The 16,195-nt window shown below is 44.4% G+C and overlaps 1 protein-coding gene across 5 annotated transcripts in view; it reads left to right on the top strand.

The window, feature by feature from the left end:
* Nucleotides 1-16,195, top strand: part of LOC133480497 (nuclear receptor ROR-beta-like) — a 180,165-nt gene that overhangs the window by 40,038 nt on the left and 123,932 nt on the right. For 3 of the 5 annotated variants that reach the window (XM_061778618.1, XM_061778614.1, XM_061778617.1), the window contains one exon: nt 10,895-11,006. The exons of the other annotated variants lie outside the window; for them this stretch is intronic. The gene's annotated coding sequence lies outside the window, so the exon portion shown is untranslated. Of the gene's footprint in view, nt 1-10,894; nt 11,007-16,195 lie in introns of those variants that run through there. 5 annotated transcript variants of the gene reach the window in all.

Here is a 16,195-nt window from a genome sequence, read left to right as displayed (position 1 = left end):
CGATTGGGCGATGCTTTTGTATGCGACGTTCTTCCCGTGTGCAGAATGCCAATCGGGATGTTTGGATTTCAGGTGATTAAAATAAAGAAACTCTTTGCAGATGTACCCCGTCTTGAAATTGCAGCATTCCACGCTTTGCAAATCGCTAACCATCGGTCTTTCTCACAACTTGGGGAAAATAGCACTCTATAATACTGTACTTTATAAAAACAGAGTAAAACATAATTCAATAGAATATAAACAATGAAACAGTTTGTGCATCATGATTCAATGCTTCAATTCAAATCATTGTGCTGCTCCTTCTGTCGGCCCCATTTTGGCCACCGGGGTGCAGTATCATATAGTCATGCAGAGACAAATGAAGAAGAATAGTTTTACAACTACTGTGACTTAGTAAACTGCTGTACTATTAGTCTTTTTTCACAAAAGATAAAAAAACTAAATATATGCCTGTGAGTGTTGTGATATTGTCATGTGTTGCGCCACAGTTTGTGTTCCATGTGGACCATTTTTGTGTGATTAGTTCGACATAATGTTGCGCCTCCTCCAACCTGAGCGTGCTATACATATGTAGCATTAACGTTGGGTTAGCGCAGTACTTTGAGATTACCATTAACATAGTTGTTTTGCTATGCCTGCGACCCCCCCCGCCCCCGACCCACCCCTCTCTCTCACACACACACACACACTCTGTTTTTTGTTCCATCACTAGCAGTTTGCTGGGCGCCCAAAGATAAACCGACACCCCCTACATTGCAACTTTAATCAGAGAGGACATTTCACGGCTGCCTCTTCGGTGCCAATAGATTCCTGTTTGTTATTCATGTCCTGCGTAGCGCCATCGTGTTCCTATAAAAGGGGCTGAGATGAGACTGTGGAGGCTCTCCGTACATAGTTTGGTGCAGATTAGGAGGAGTCATGTTGATGATGCTGCTGGGTGGTTGTCCCGTGTGGGGAAACAGAGAGAGGGAGCTATATTTAGTCTGAGCCGAGTGGCCGTTCCAGGGGGGGGGTTTGGTCGGGGTGGTGGGCGCGGCGGGTCGGGCACGGAGGAAGGGGAGACGGGTGCAAGGCGGGTGGGGAGGGGTTCGGTCATGATCGAAGAACTCAAGAGTTTCCCAGTCAGCGGCCCATAATGGCAGCTATACCTATGGGCCCCGCGTCAGCGCCTATATTTGGCGCCGCTTTGGGCTGAATACACCTTTTGTGTGCAAGATCATCAATCATTCAAAAGTTTAACAAAAAGCTATTGCGTTCCATATTTTAACTTTTTTTTTTTTTTTCTAAAATGTGCTGGAGAAAGGAGGCAGGATAATTCCCACTCTGACCTTCCGCAGTACTGGAAGTATGAAAGGGTATTTAAATAAATTTCCTAGATCTTGATTTGGTAGAAACCTGAATGTTCTCATGGACATCATGTTTAATGACTAAACTCAACTTATGCATTATTGTACAATTTTCTCTCTCCTCTATGGGTATTTGACTACATTTCCGAGATCTTGATTTTCTTTTTCTTTTTAATGGGATGGTAGAAACCTTCTGCATGTTCTCATGGACATCGTACTTAATGATTAAACTAATTGATTTTTATGCACATCACAAGTTAAAAGCATAATTGTACCATTTTCTCCTACACGTATTTGACTAAATTTCCTTGATCTTAGTTTCGTTTTGTTTTCTAATGAGACTGCAGAATCGTTTTGCATGTTTTGAACTCCTGTTTCTACGGTCGCGCTTGAATAGTGATCGGAATAATGTCGCGCGGAGGACTTGTTTTCAGTTTTGCGATGAATCAAAAATCAATTCTTCATCAACTAATCGATTATTGCGCCCATCCAGAATTGAAAGTATTGATTATAGAGCTCTCCCGAATCGTACGGTGTTGCGCAACCCTTCCGATTTAAGAGTCCCTGTACTTCATGTCTGCGGCCAGTAATGAGACGATCGAGGCCAAAAACAAATGTGATTGAGCTTCTTAAACACGGCTGACTCTGGCTCGTAAGAACTACAGCGGCCCGAAAGGCCCAAAATGGGAAAGGACTCAACACTACTCAATTTCACACACCGATCAGGTGCCGCAATTGTTAGGTCACAGATTTAGTTTTCCTTTTTTGGGCGCCTCGAACCCTCATTTGCAGTTCGTCGTAACGGAGCGCGCGTGAGAATGACCGTGGGCAATGAGCCACATGCTGCTTGACCAAGTCTAGACAAGGATCTAATTAAGTGTAGCTGCCAGCTGTGGTATATTCCCATGTCGCCGAAATACTTTATTAGGCCAGTTCAAAGCAGGATGGTTGGTTAATAAAAGATGAGGCTTTTTCAGTGGACCCAAGAATGTCTGTTTTGGTCTGCGATCCAAAATTCTCATGAGAGCAAGCGTGCGTGTGTGAAATTGGGCAAATAGTTGCAGACTTCAAGGTAAAGAAGAAGCAAAACTGGTGGGTGAGGAATGAGTTATGGCAAAGCTGTTTCCAGGGAGACCGTGGTCCGTTTGAAGACGACATATCGCGGAGCTGGCAGCGTTTCTGACCTTCCTCCGGAACATCTACTCGTCCGCTCGATGGGAAATTTGTCGTTGCGGGCGCGGCGAGGATTCTTCTTCTACCATTAAAAAAAGCAGCGGAGATGGCAATCAGACGTGTGCGTGCCACTCACGCAGCGAAGCAAAAACAAACGAGAGTCGTCACGTGTGAGGCTCAGTCGATCCTCGTCCTTTTCTCCGAGACCATCCGAGGGACTGCAAACCCATCAAAAGTATTTGGACACAAGCGGGCCTTTCTGGCCTTTGTCCTTCACTGAAGACAGGTTTACACACCGCTTTGCTCCATCAGACTGATTTCGATCTGCCCACGTTCTCCTCTTGACTAACGCACATCCTAACTTGAACCTGTTCCTGTGCTTCACCCTGGACGCTGCAGTTTTAGACTCCGTAGTTCCCATGATTCTCCATCTGAGATTTTTTTTCTTGCTGCCCTTAATCTCCTCTTGAGTAACACACACGCTTACTTGAATTTACCCTGTTGCTCAACCGACGTTGCAGTATTAAACTCCATAGTCTCCCCTTTGCTGCAGCGGTCCGTTTTCTTGCCGCCCTCAGTCTCCTCTTGAATAACACAAACACTAGCTTGCCCTGCTTCTGTGGATTGACTGAATAATCTTACCCTGTAGCTGTGCCTAACGCTGGACGCTGAAGTTTTCTACTTCGCAGTCTCCACTTTGCTGCAGCAGTTCCTTTTCTTGTTGCCCGCAGTCTCCTCTTGAGTAGCACACACACACACACATACCTTAGCTTCCACTGTTGCTTCCCCTTACTCTGGATGCTGCGGTATTATACTCCACAGTCTCCACTTTGCTGCAACGCTCTCTAGCCGCCCTCAGTCTCGTCTAGGATAAAAGTTTCCTCCTTGCCTTGACAAAGAAGTAAATAGAGGCAAACCCACACAGTCTTCTGTTGTTCGTGTGTCTCATTGAGAGTGATGCGTTCAATGGAGCGTGGTTTCCGCAGATTCCAGCGGTAAAACCGACCAAAAGCTGAATTGTAAGCAGTGGCAAAGCAGTGAGAGTGTCCATGGGGAACGGCGTCGTGTAATTCAAGACGGGAGTACAGATATCCCCTGATAACCAATAATGTACTGCTCTAATAACGTCCGCTCCCATTGCGAAGTCCCCGTTGAGCGGAAGCAGACGGTAAACTTGAACTTTGGCTTGTTCCACTCTGCACGGTGCGGGTCAGGAGGCACAGCAGTAAATTAGCCAATGTGTCTTTCTGCGTTCTTCAGTTGGTATTAATTTGTTGCCAAACGGCCAACGACTCTGTTGAGGATGCAGAATGTCATCTGAGATAGCATTTTTTTTTTTATCCGCCTCCTGCCTGCTTGCCGCAGATTGCAACAGACGAATAATTCCGAGCGTTTGATGTCGTCTCTCCGAAAGCTCTCGCCTTCACGCTCGTGAGAGGAATTTCTAAGTTTATGATGAAAGCGCTTGACGAGTTGCTAAGTGAGGCTTTGTAATTGGGGCCACTTTGACCTGAAGTTGAACCCTAAATTGCCAACTGGACCCTTCGGCGCCCCAAGTCTGTCCTTGATCTTATGAGGAAATGCATCATTTAACTCATTGGAGTGTAATTTGAGAGGAAGAGGCTTGCTGTACTGGTGATGGCGATGGGGTCTTTTTCTCTTTTTTTTCTTTTTTAAAATCTGTCTTTCATGTTCAGAAAGCCAAGGTCGGCACGACTTTCGGGGTCTTGGTCAAGATGCTTTGCATTCTGGGTACAGAGAGATCACCCTTTGGTTGAAGTGACGATGTGGTCAATAGATGGTAGATAGAGGGGGCGGGGGGCGGGGTTTAATGGAGGTTATATCTTGGGAGTGGAGGTCTTGCTTGCCCAAGGCTACAAAAGAAGAAGGGGGGAGGACGACTGTTTTGAGGTTTTCGTCATTTCTTCGGAAACGTTAATTTGAGCCCAGTTTTAGGTGACTGGCATTTTGCTTTTAGATAAGTGATGAGAGAAGTGCTACCTTGACTTAGATTACACCCCCCCCCCCCCCACATTGAAATAAATGGAAATGCCATTAATTAATTAGGAAAACAACACTCCATAATCTACTTTATAAAATCATTGAGTACTGACAGTAAGTAGATCGTGAAGAATGAAACGGTTTTTGTCACACTTTTTGCTTCAATTCAATGGACATTGTGCTGCGCCTTATGCCTTGGCCACCTGGGGGCAGTTGAATATAGACATATGGAGACTTTATACATGACTCCTCATTCCAGAGTAAACTGCGCTATGATGATTTGTTCTTCACAGAGAATAAAGAATAGAGTATTGTTTTCTCTGTCTAGGTGTCGCTTCACCGTTTCTGTTGCTTAAAGGGTTAGAAGACGGCCACATAGATGCTCTTCGTTAGCCCCTCTATGGCATTTCCAACTATGTGTTAGCATAGTGTCCGAAGTTTTCCACTGTGACATTCAAGATAATGAGCTTCATAAAGCGAATTCAAACAGAAACGCACTATGGTAATTACTCCCAAAAAATAATCACATTTAATAACAATGAGTGAAAAAAATGTCAACAGAATCAATGCTGTTGTTGCTAGGCAGAATCAAGACAAGCGCTTGATGAGTGGTTCCGGCAGGTTTTTGGCGCTTCAAAATGTCATCGCGTGTACGTGAAACTCTTCAAAAACGCAAAGAAACAACTCGCTGAGAAAAAGACCGAAGATCTTTAAGGTGAGGGATTAGGTGGCGTGCAGATAACACATTTCTGGGCTGAATTCAGCTACTATTACATTTTGGAATCATTTTTCATTGCGTTTTCCAAGCTGAAGGAAGCGAAGTCATTATTTTTTCCATGTTTTTTTTTGTGTGAAGTCTAAGTGTACGATTAGAAAAACCTCAAATGAGATAAACGGATGCATTTCTTGCTGTAAAACAGGCATAAGAGACCAATTGAGGAGTGGAGGAAGACTTTATACAGCATGCATGAGACGGATTTATTTGTTTGTTTCTATTTGCATTATTGATTTATGGACTCCCATCTTTGCCCGAAATTAAGATTTGAAGCGCCGCGGCTTTGTCCGACGGAAATCTTTCCACGCACACAAAAGAAAAACTCGCTCCCAGTCGTTACCCGTGCATGTTTTCTTACTTTGAGACGAACTCTATACTGGTCAAACTACATCTGTGAATGACCTCACATTAAGAGATTATTGCAATTATCGCAAATTTTATTTTAGCATAGAAATCAAAACATTCATGAAATATTTTATACATTAACCAAAGCCCTGGAAGCAGTAATTGGTTGAAGTGAAATATCGCCGCTAACGGACTTGACGAGGAGTGAAGTTTAGCCTGGGTTGTTAGTGGAAGCTACAGAGAGTCTTTCTCACATGTGCATGCAGACTCCTGGTTCGTTTATTTTATTTTATTTTTTCTGAATCAAATCATCTACAGGGCATTTATTTTGAAGGGTAATAATGACTTTGTGAGACACGAGCGCTGTGTGGTGGCAGTGAACTCAACTAGCGGCGGTTTGGCGGATAGTGAACAATTCTTCAAAACAGAGGCTCCGAGCTGTCCCCGGCTTGGACTCCCACTTAAAGTTTACCGTCAGACTCGACGGCAAACAAAGACAATTACACGTTGTGGCTTTCAAACAACCACATACCTCTGCCTCGGTATTCTCCACGAGCTCAATGCTGACACACATTAACAAACAAAACCCAGGTTAACGAATAGAATCCGTAGTTGCCGTGTTGGAACCCTTGAAGCGATGGACCGTTGAACACACCAACGGTGAAGCAACGTAGGAAGACAGTCGATATCACAATACTCACAGGAATATATATTCTTCATCCTGTGCGAAAAAATGATGTTAAATTCGTCTCTGTGTCTGTATTATACTGCTGCCTGGTGACTAAGGCGCACACACCAGAAGGAGCGCAGCGCAGTGTGGCGCTGGTGTTTCCAGCCATTTCAATGGAAAAAGTTGATTTGAGATGCGTTTCAAGTTATGAGTGTGGAATTAAACTCGTAGGCGTTAATATAGGCAATTGTTAATAAAAAAAAAAAAAAAATTGGGTGACTTATTTTTGGTTCCTATCCCCCCCCTGAATAGCGCAGTCCAAGTGTACAAATTTCACAATGAAAATGCTAATAATGGCCCAAGTGAAGCATGCAAACAAACATCTGCTGCTTGCATTTGAGCGCGGACCCCCCAGCCACAGCTCGCTCCATTTGACAAACCTCAACAGGATATGAAACACTTCAGTCGTTTGGCGGGGGTTGTAAACAAATAGACGGGCCGCAAATGTCTCCAATCCGTCCCGCTCCGTGATCCGTGCGATGCGGCGGAGACGGATCACACACGGGTGACGTGTCGCAATCCGCCCTTCCCTCCTCCAAATCTCTTCCCATCCAATCCCTCTCTCTCTCTCTTCCCCTATATAGGACGAGCACCACGCGAGGGCCCCGCGCTCGGATAATTAGCCGTTCTTTATTAATTATGAATAGGGGCTGGTTCTGCGGGAGCCGGGGAGAGCGGGCCTCTCGTAGCGACTCATAAATTAAACAACAGAGTTCCCCGGCCTTTTGATTAAAGATAAAGAGGAAACGGTATGATCAATAGAGACCCGTTAAGAGACTGGCAAAAGGAATATGGAGAAGCACGGACAGAAAGCATTCAGACTTTTGAGGAGCGCTCGCCAACGTGGGAAGCGTGAAAGCCGAGCGCGCGCGCGCGTCGGAGTGCGAACTCTTTGCGTGTCGTCGTCGACAAGGTGGGAAAGGCTCGCCATCGGTCGGCATCCATCGCTGCGGTGCCCACGCCGCTTCGGCTTATTTATATGGGAAAAAACAGAAACTGACTCTGTACCAGAAAGCTACTTTACTCATCTGACGTCCCTTCCAACTGTACAAACACAGTCCGGACCCAGCGTTTTGGTACCCGGGTACCCGGCTTTACGGCACCTTTTAATACCACCGCCATCTCGTCGAAATCATCAATAACATACAAAAATGCAATATAACCGCACGAACGCGTCCCACGTACGTCAAATTGCGTTTCTGACCAGCCAATCGGAGGACCGAAAATTGCTGACATCGTTGAGGCCATTGAATGCAAAAGGCATCATCACAGTGCCCGATTCGAGTTGGGTTCCTGATTGTTGGGGTTTGAGGTTTGGGGGTTCAGATTCCGGGTTAGGCCTGCCGCACGCCGATCGACCGCGAATGAAGCGGACCAGTCGGCGACTCTTTGCCGCGCGCCAAGTGACCCAGCGCATCTACTGGCCGCTCGGGGTTGGAGGTTAAGGTTTACTGGCACTTCCGAAGTTGGAGCTTCGAGGGTTAGGGTCTGTTGGGGTTCTACCGCCCCGCACGGCTGAGAAAATACTACCTACAAAAAAATAGCAAGTTGAGAAGGAATATTTTTCAGTTTAACAACACCTGCCTTTTATGCCTGTCATTTCCTCATTTTAATGCAAAATCTCCACAGTGCGCCTCATACTCCAAAGCCCTTTTTATCCAAAAATAAAATTGCATTTGCTGGAAGTACTACGTTTGAAATTGGCTCTCGCCTTTGCCAATTAAAATGTCTCCCAGCTTTTTTTTTTCTTCCCCCCCCCCCACAAGTGGTAAGCATTTGGCAGCTATTCAAATCGGTGGCTAATGAGAGATGCTAACTTAGCAGTCGGTGTTTTTACTCCGTGCTCCTCCTTGTCAAACAGCACAAACAAATTTCATAAGATCCAAATGAAAGTCACACACACTTTTGGATCACAAGTGGCAAACATATGGCAGCTAGCAAGAGATGCTAACATCACAGTCTACATCTTCTCTGACTGGGCTCTGTTTTCATAGACGGCGGATCCGCCACAGAATGCTAAAGCTTAGCATATCTTGATAATTTTTTGCGCAAGCGCATAGCTCGCTACGCGTATTTGCCAACTTGGCAGACAGGCTGGTCTCACCGGCGCAACGAGGGTGTGCACATGTGACAATTTGGTGGCAAAAAGTCGGTCTAAACTAATGGCTGCTGATACCATGTCTAACTTGAGGCGCAGCTGGTCTAACGCGATTTTGGTGAACGTGATTGGCAACAAAAGTGTTTCAAAAGTTTTCACTTTAAGTCCCCCCAAAAGTTGTCTCGACAAATGGCCGGAAAATCAAGGTGGTTAGGGAACCGTACCTGTGCTTTGTTCTGAAATAACGGGACTGAAGCGCCGGGGATAAACAAAACCTCCCGCTGATAGATTGCCCCCAATTTTTCCAGCACAGGAGGCATCGCTGAATTATCTCCAGAAGTGGCCTTAGTCGCGATAATAAGAGGTCTGCTCAGGGACAAAGAAAAGCAGGTTATATTTTCAAGGTTGTCAATGTGAAGTCACTTTTCCATAACCAAGAACAAGACAGCTACTTACTGGGAGGACACAATGGATCTGTTTCAGACATTTTGTTTGTCCCCCCCACACCCCTTCCTGAGTAGGAAACCGGTTCTCGTCATCTCGTCATCTCGTCTCGCCTTCGCTTTCGAGAGATTTAAAACAACAACAACAACAACTTTACGGATGTGTTGCAGCTGCCAGATTCATCAAACTGTTTGTACTGTTGTGTCAATATCTGCAGCAGTCTGTGGTGGGAAGCCGCAAAGTACGAAAACAGATGATGCCGAGAACTCAAAAGTGTCGAAAAGGAGTGGACAGCGGGCGGATTAGAAAGTATTTAGCTTACTTAGCAGCTTCAGGAGTATTAACTGTACAGGTCTTCACGGCCATTTGCCACTTAGTAGCTGTATCCCTTTTTCAAATGGATTTAAATAGAGAGAGGGTATATTTATATGTGCAAATGAATCGGGTTACAGGTTCTAGTTTGCTATCTATCTATCTATCTAATCTATCTATCTATCTATAGCTGCGACACGCGAATGGCCTAAATGGATGTGCGCATATTTAAAGAGACGGACTCATTTCTACATTTGCTGCGGCGTCAATCGATGCCTTGTTGCCGTAGCGCCTGCCGCTAATTAGGCAGGAAGGACGCGGATGTCCGCAGTAAAGAAACAAAGAAGCCCAACACGAAGGTGCCGTCGATGTTAATGAGCGACCGTAATGCTTAATGTTCGGCCATTTAAACCTGCGTTGATGCTTGCTTTCTCCTGCCCCCCGCCTTGCTTTTATTTCTGGGATTTACCCGAAGCACTTATTCTGATTAGCAGCTACTCCAAAGCGCACTCGGGCTCTGACGTATGACCCGTTCTGCAGCAGAGGGAGGAATAAGCAGGATGGCTCGCTGACTCTTCAAACTGTTAGTCAGATTGCGGCGTTCAATTCAACGCGCTTGCGTACCCGTTCTGTTTTTCCGTGCGTTTGTATGTTGGAGGCATGTGATGAAAGAAGTTCGACTGGCATCTGGCCGTCCTTGTCGTCTTCTGATCCAGCGAGAGAGGCTGCTTTGACGCCATCGTACATTATTTTCTGCTTCCTTTTTATCTCGCAGTGTCATCTTGTTCCAGCTCTAAAATTCATTAAGGCCACTTCTTGCTCCCCAGATTCCTTCTTCTACCCGCCGCTGTCCATCCTTTTTTTTTTTTTTTTTTTTTTAAAGCCATCATGACTGCCAAATGAATCTTAATGATGTTTGTCACTTTCATGAAAAAGGGTGGTGTCCAGATTGGACAGATGTCCTTCAGTTGTGCTCATCTTGGCTACAGATGGAGAATGTTTGGCCAAATAGTATTGGAAGTGTATAAACAGAGCTTCTGACTGTCTTCCGTGCTGCTTCATGACCATTGTTTTGTCGCCGATTCATTCATAAACCAGTTTAGCCGTAGGTACAAATACCCTATTAATATTGCTTCAATTTCCCCCTTTTTTTTTGGGTGGGTGGGGGGGGGGCGTTAACACTCAAAAACTCCAATTGACCAATCATAATCAAACTCGTGTTAAATGGGACTCAGAACACACCTGCAACCATTTCAAGTTCAGATGTTCTAGTAGTCTTTTCATTACATCTACTGGAGACAAATCCCTTGTGTTGTTGATATACTTGGCAATAAAGAGGATTCTGATTCGGATTAATTTTTTTAAAAAGATTTTTAAAAATGTTATTTTGTTTGCCACTGTGTTAGCTGTATTTGCTGTATGGCTGTTACTATTAATATACTGTTAATATTAAATCAACTTTAAGCTTATCATGCCAGAAATTGCAAAAGTTGTGAGTTTTTATCGTAGCGTAAGGGCTGGACGATGATTTGCCATGAAACACCGAACTCTCATAACTTGTCCCCACAAACTCTGATCTTGACCAAAAGTGCTGTGAATGATGAAGATTATTATTATTATTATTATTATTATCCAAACTTTGACTTAGTTGTTTGCTTACCCTGTGGCAGGTGCTGCTGTTTTGGTTGGCAACAGAGTTCGCAAATCATTGTTTGAAATCCACTGAGGAGTGAAGTCTTTAACGTCCGTGGGTGAAGACTCTACATAAGTCTACGAACTGAGGTAGTCAAATTTTATTTTTGTTTTTTTCCTGATGGGAAAAGGGAGGCATGTGTTTGGGTTGATGCGTGTATTTACGCAGCCAGCCAGAGGTGCCAAAAGTACTCGCACTATGTACTTAACATTCACTGCCATTGACGGCTTTAGAAGTGTTAACTGGGAAGGCTGGCAGTTGAGTTTTTTTAAGTACAAGTACAGATACTGCTTCAACTACTCTTCCTATTTTAAAATGAAAATTTGTACAGATTGAAAGTAAAATGTGTTTTTACTGTCAATTATACTGTATACAATGTGTAGCCATTGATTATGTATTGGTAAAGTTCGATGCAGTTAGTGTGGGATCAATGTCATCTGTCGAAAGGTAACACACCTGTTTTGATAAAGAGTAGAAAATACAGATGTTTTCTACCATTTCTACTGTTAACGACCAACACCCCCTAAAAAAAATCTACTTAAGGACAATAACAAAGTAGTTGTACTTCGTTGCGTCCCACAACTGCTTGAGACTGTGAGAGTAACGGTGCTTGAAGTTGAGGAAATCTCGACGCTAGACATGAAATACTATTGCTTTGTTGCTTTGTTGCTTTGAGGCTGGACTTTGTGTGGATGGCAAAAGCAGAACCTGAGGCGGTGGTGAGGCAATATTACACGCTGCCTCTCACAACGCGCGTGTGTGTGTGACTGAACTTGTCGCTCATGCGGCCCAGCAAAGTTTGGTTCGTGTACAGCAGAGGAACGCCGGAGATCGTTGATGCGCGATCAATCCGCACCCGCAGCGCCGCTTTTACTTTTTAATTGGCACTCCAGCACATGCTTTTCGTGTGCTTTGATGTTAGTTTTCATGCGGGAAGAAGCCGTTTTGTTTTGTATCGTGGCAGAAAACCGAGGGTAAACAGTCAAGGTCTACGCGGCACGTTGCGATATAGATGTTGAAAAGCCGAGCTGGAGTCGCGCGAGTAGCGATCCTCGTGAGTCGGTGGTGTGACCTCATTGCGAGCTGTAGCATCAATCTTTAAATAAATCAGATTCATTTGATTCCCATGGCATCGATCTGTTTTTTGCCAAGCGCTAAATTAGCCGCTCGGATTTAGCCTTGAAGAATCACATTCAACTCAGATTGACTTCGAAATTAAACCATGACCAGAATATCTCCGAGTGAATGACTGCGGAGCCGAGGCCAGCAAAACATTGCGGAAAAGAACCAGGCAAAAATACAAAATTCTCCATTGATTGTTGCCAATAAGCGTCAGCCTCAGGCCACATTGTGTTTTTTTCGGGGGGTTGCACATTTGTGCGTGCAACGTGACTCCAAAACTTCAAGCAGAAGTAGATCAAACTGGGTTTAAGAAAAGCAGATACGTGCCCAGAACATCTCTTGGAACGAGAGAACAGACTAATGGTAGAAAAAAAATACAAATGTGTTCCTTTAATGCACATTGGACAACAATAGTCTTAAGTGTTCCAATTTTTTTTCTGGGTTGTTTTATTAAGGGGGACAAAAAAAAAAGCCGAACATCCTGGAGAAACCAAGCAGTGTTTCCATAGTGGCTTTTTGGTTTGGGTCGTCATCGAATTTTTAAAAGACGGCATCTGTCGGCAGGCACAGAATGTGGTTACATCTGCTTACTGTGCAAAAGCCCGGAGATGGTGGTTTAAGGCCAAATATTAATAATTCGCCTGCAGTCTCTGGCAACAGTGGTGCCAGATACGAGATACGAGTGACCCGACTTCTGTGTTTTTCGAGATACAAGCACACATTCGGACGATTTATTTATTTCTATTTTATTTTACATTTTTTTTTTTTTTTTGCTTTGAATTGACCAAAACTTGAGAGGAGCACTGTATGGTGGCAGTGTACTCAACTCACTTCACTAGAAGTGGCAGTTTGGTAGGTAATGAACAATTTTTTCCAAATAAGGCTTCAACTTTTTTATTTTTTGGCACTAACAGTTCAAGTTTACTGTCAAACTCAACCTAAAACAAAGAGAATTACATGCGTATTTTAAACAACCACATAACTTTGCTCCACTAGCTTATTGCTTACAAATATTTGAACACAAACGGTGCAGCAACACAGGAGACAGAAAATACACAGCAAAAATTCTGAATAGTACCAAGAATATTTCTTATTTTTAGTTAAAACCAAATAAGTCTTATCACGTAATAAGTAACTTGTTTTTAGACAATTTTCACTTGTTTCAAGTGAATTTTTACTTGAAATCAGAAAAAATGTTCAGTGGTGTAAGAGAGGAAAGAAAACCCTCCTCCGCTGGCATTTTTAAAATATGTAACTTATTTCAAGGACAAACAAATGTGCTTGAACCAAGTGAAAATTGACTAAAACGATTATTATTTTTTTTTTTAGGAGATGTTTCATTTTAAGTGTAATCCGATTAGCTTTTAGACTTTTGACTAGAAATAAGACCAATATTCTTGGTAAGATTTTGAGTTTTTGCAGTGCTCTGCGAAAAGCGCTTATTATTACAACAGCTTACTGAGTCACGTACAGTAGTTGTGGAACTCTTCTCCAATTGTGTCTGCATGACTGTATTATACTGCCCCCCGGTGGCCAGGTTTTGCCCACCAGGAGGAGCCGCAAAGAATGAATGATGCACAAGACGTTTCTTGACATTCCATTTCTTTGTCATGACTGTATGTTTTATGGAGCAAAATATAGCGTAATCTTTTTTCAGTAAAAATGAGAAAAAGTGCATTAATGGCATTTCCATTCATTTCAATAAGGGAAGATGATTAGGGAAGTGTTTTGAGACATTCTCAAATCATGTGCGATTACAGATTTTCTCCCAGTAATGTAATGGATTACTATCAAATAAATGGTGTTATTAAATTATGTAATTAGGTACTCCCCAACACCGGGTATTGAATATTTCGATTTTATGGAGCGGTCTGTCACAGGCAGGCCAAAATCTGAACGGCTTGCTCGCAGACGTTTTCCGGCACAAACGGCTCACGAAAAACGACTTTCAGAGACCCAACTATTTCATGATGTAACAGTCAAAAAGTCAGTTTTCCAAACGATTTCCACTTTCTATTACAAGGACCACAACTGATCCCGCAACATCTCTCAAGCGTCATTCTTTCCCCGTCGTCTTTTTTTATTGAGTCAACACGCCAACCAGAGCGGCGTGGATGGAAATATATGGGAAATAGTTGTTTATTGATTCCATCCTCTCCGAGTGCAGTACTAAGTGACATTGTCGGAGCAACGCCACGACCGCGGGCAGCTTAGGAGGCTTTACGCTGAGCCCGTTTCATGCAAACGGGCGAGAGCGTACGTTCCTGGGTGACCGAGCCCAACGACGGCATTGCCGCGTTATCTGTGAAGCGTGTCATGTCGACGCATTTAATTGGACGTGCCGCACGACGGCCCGTCTGGCTTAAAAAGAAAGAAAAGAGTCCATCACGCGTGACGCGTCTCCTTTGACTTCCCGCCGGGGTCGTTCAGTCCAAGGCGAGCCGACGTCTCGTTTTAATTTGTGCGTCGGCCTCGCGCCATTGTCTAATCCTAAAGCGAAAGGCCGCGCTCGTCGCATGTGGAGCCCGTTTGAATGCGCTCGCTTCTCATTGGCTGAAGTCAGCTCGACTGCGATCAGTCAGCTTGCGAGTTTAGGTGTGACGAGCCAAATCAGGCCACCGTCCCATTAAGATAACAGGAGATATCCTTACGGTCATTTACCCCAAAATTCATCTCGTCCTGTCTAAATAGGAATTGGTGTCAAAGAAATAACCGTTTATCACGGGGTATTTCAGATCCACTTGCAAGAGGTGAAAATCCACAATATAGAGAGACCATAACATTGTTTTTTTTGTGTTTGTTTTTTTTACCCCATTACAGTAAGTACAGCGGTCGGTGCCTTGTGATACAAATGTCAAAAATTTGCCATCCAGATATTTCAGGCCCTCGCCGCGAGTTGGCAGCAAAACCTTCTACCACCATCATTTCACATTGGTTTCCTTGCGCTTGTTTTAGACGGTGCAATTTTTCTTTCAATTGGGAAAGATGATTCGAGGCACCGTTGTATACTGGAAAAACCCCTCAAAAAATGACCGCTTCATAAAATATGTCTGAGATATCTATTGATTCATCTAAACTGAGAGGCAAGCTTTGTATGTCAGGGAGGAGCTCACTTTAGCCTGGGTTGTTAGTGGGAGCCTTCTCTGCATGTAAATGCACGCTACTAGTGCATTGTTATTTTTTGAAAATCAAATAATCTGTTAGCAATTTATTTTTAAAGGTTAAGACATAAGAGGAGCTTCAAAGTTTTAGGGAATCCCAGCTTGTGGTATGTTTCCGATTTAAATGAGGACTATACTGTAGGCAATTTTCAAAAGTTTTTTTGCGAGTTGCAGCAGAGCTCGGTTCTTACTGTACTCCCTCACCCGGCGCACAAATCTCCTCCAGGCGGTCGTCTCTGCGAACGCACAAGCGGCGTATATCTCTCTCACCTTCCTGCTTTTGCCCCCTCAGCTTTCAAAGCTCCGACTTGAACTCATGCAGCCGCCCGCTGCGCGAAAACCGCCACCAAAGCCACTTTGACAAACAGATCCCAAAAGCCAAATGTCAGGCTTGTGGGTAAAAAAACAAAAATCCCAAATATATCAATTCCATGCCACTCTCGAAATAAACGGTGGCCTCGAGCTTCTTAAATGCCGTCCAACCCATCCGAAGCTAATTTGTGGGGAGGGGATGGAAGCAGGGGAGAACGTGAGAGTGAGGTTAGACGGGCGCTGCGCACAGACGCTGAAGATGGAGACGTAAGCGCACGTGGCTCGAGTTGGCAGACTGCGTCTCCGATTAACATGCTCCTCAGACACGGCGACGGCCCGGGAGCCCTGCCCGCGATCCTATTCCACCGTGCGCGTGTGTGTTGTGTTTCTCTTCGTTTTGATTCGCAGTGTTGTGTGATTGACACCTCACCGGCGCGTGTGTCTGTATTCCGGTACGAGGTGTGACATTCACAAGAGATAAAGCAGAAATGGAGGCGTACAGGTTGGCATAGTTGCCACCGAATTGGATGAGGCGTCGGTCGCCGGCGATCGAGATTGAGGGCGTGAAGGTGAAAGGACATTTGAAGAGATTCACGGATGACTCATGCAAATCTTGCCTTCACTTCTCCTCCCGGGTGCGTTTTTAAAATGGCATCGCAATGTTGTGTTATGAGGGGGCGGGG

The sequence above is a fragment of the Phyllopteryx taeniolatus genome, chromosome 7 (genome assembly GCF_024500385.1).
Source record: "Phyllopteryx taeniolatus isolate TA_2022b chromosome 7, UOR_Ptae_1.2, whole genome shotgun sequence".
Classification (NCBI taxonomy): domain Eukaryota; kingdom Metazoa; phylum Chordata; class Actinopteri; order Syngnathiformes; family Syngnathidae; genus Phyllopteryx; species Phyllopteryx taeniolatus.
The sequence above is the reverse complement of the archived record's forward strand: the minus strand, read 5'-3'. Positions and strand labels throughout refer to the sequence as shown.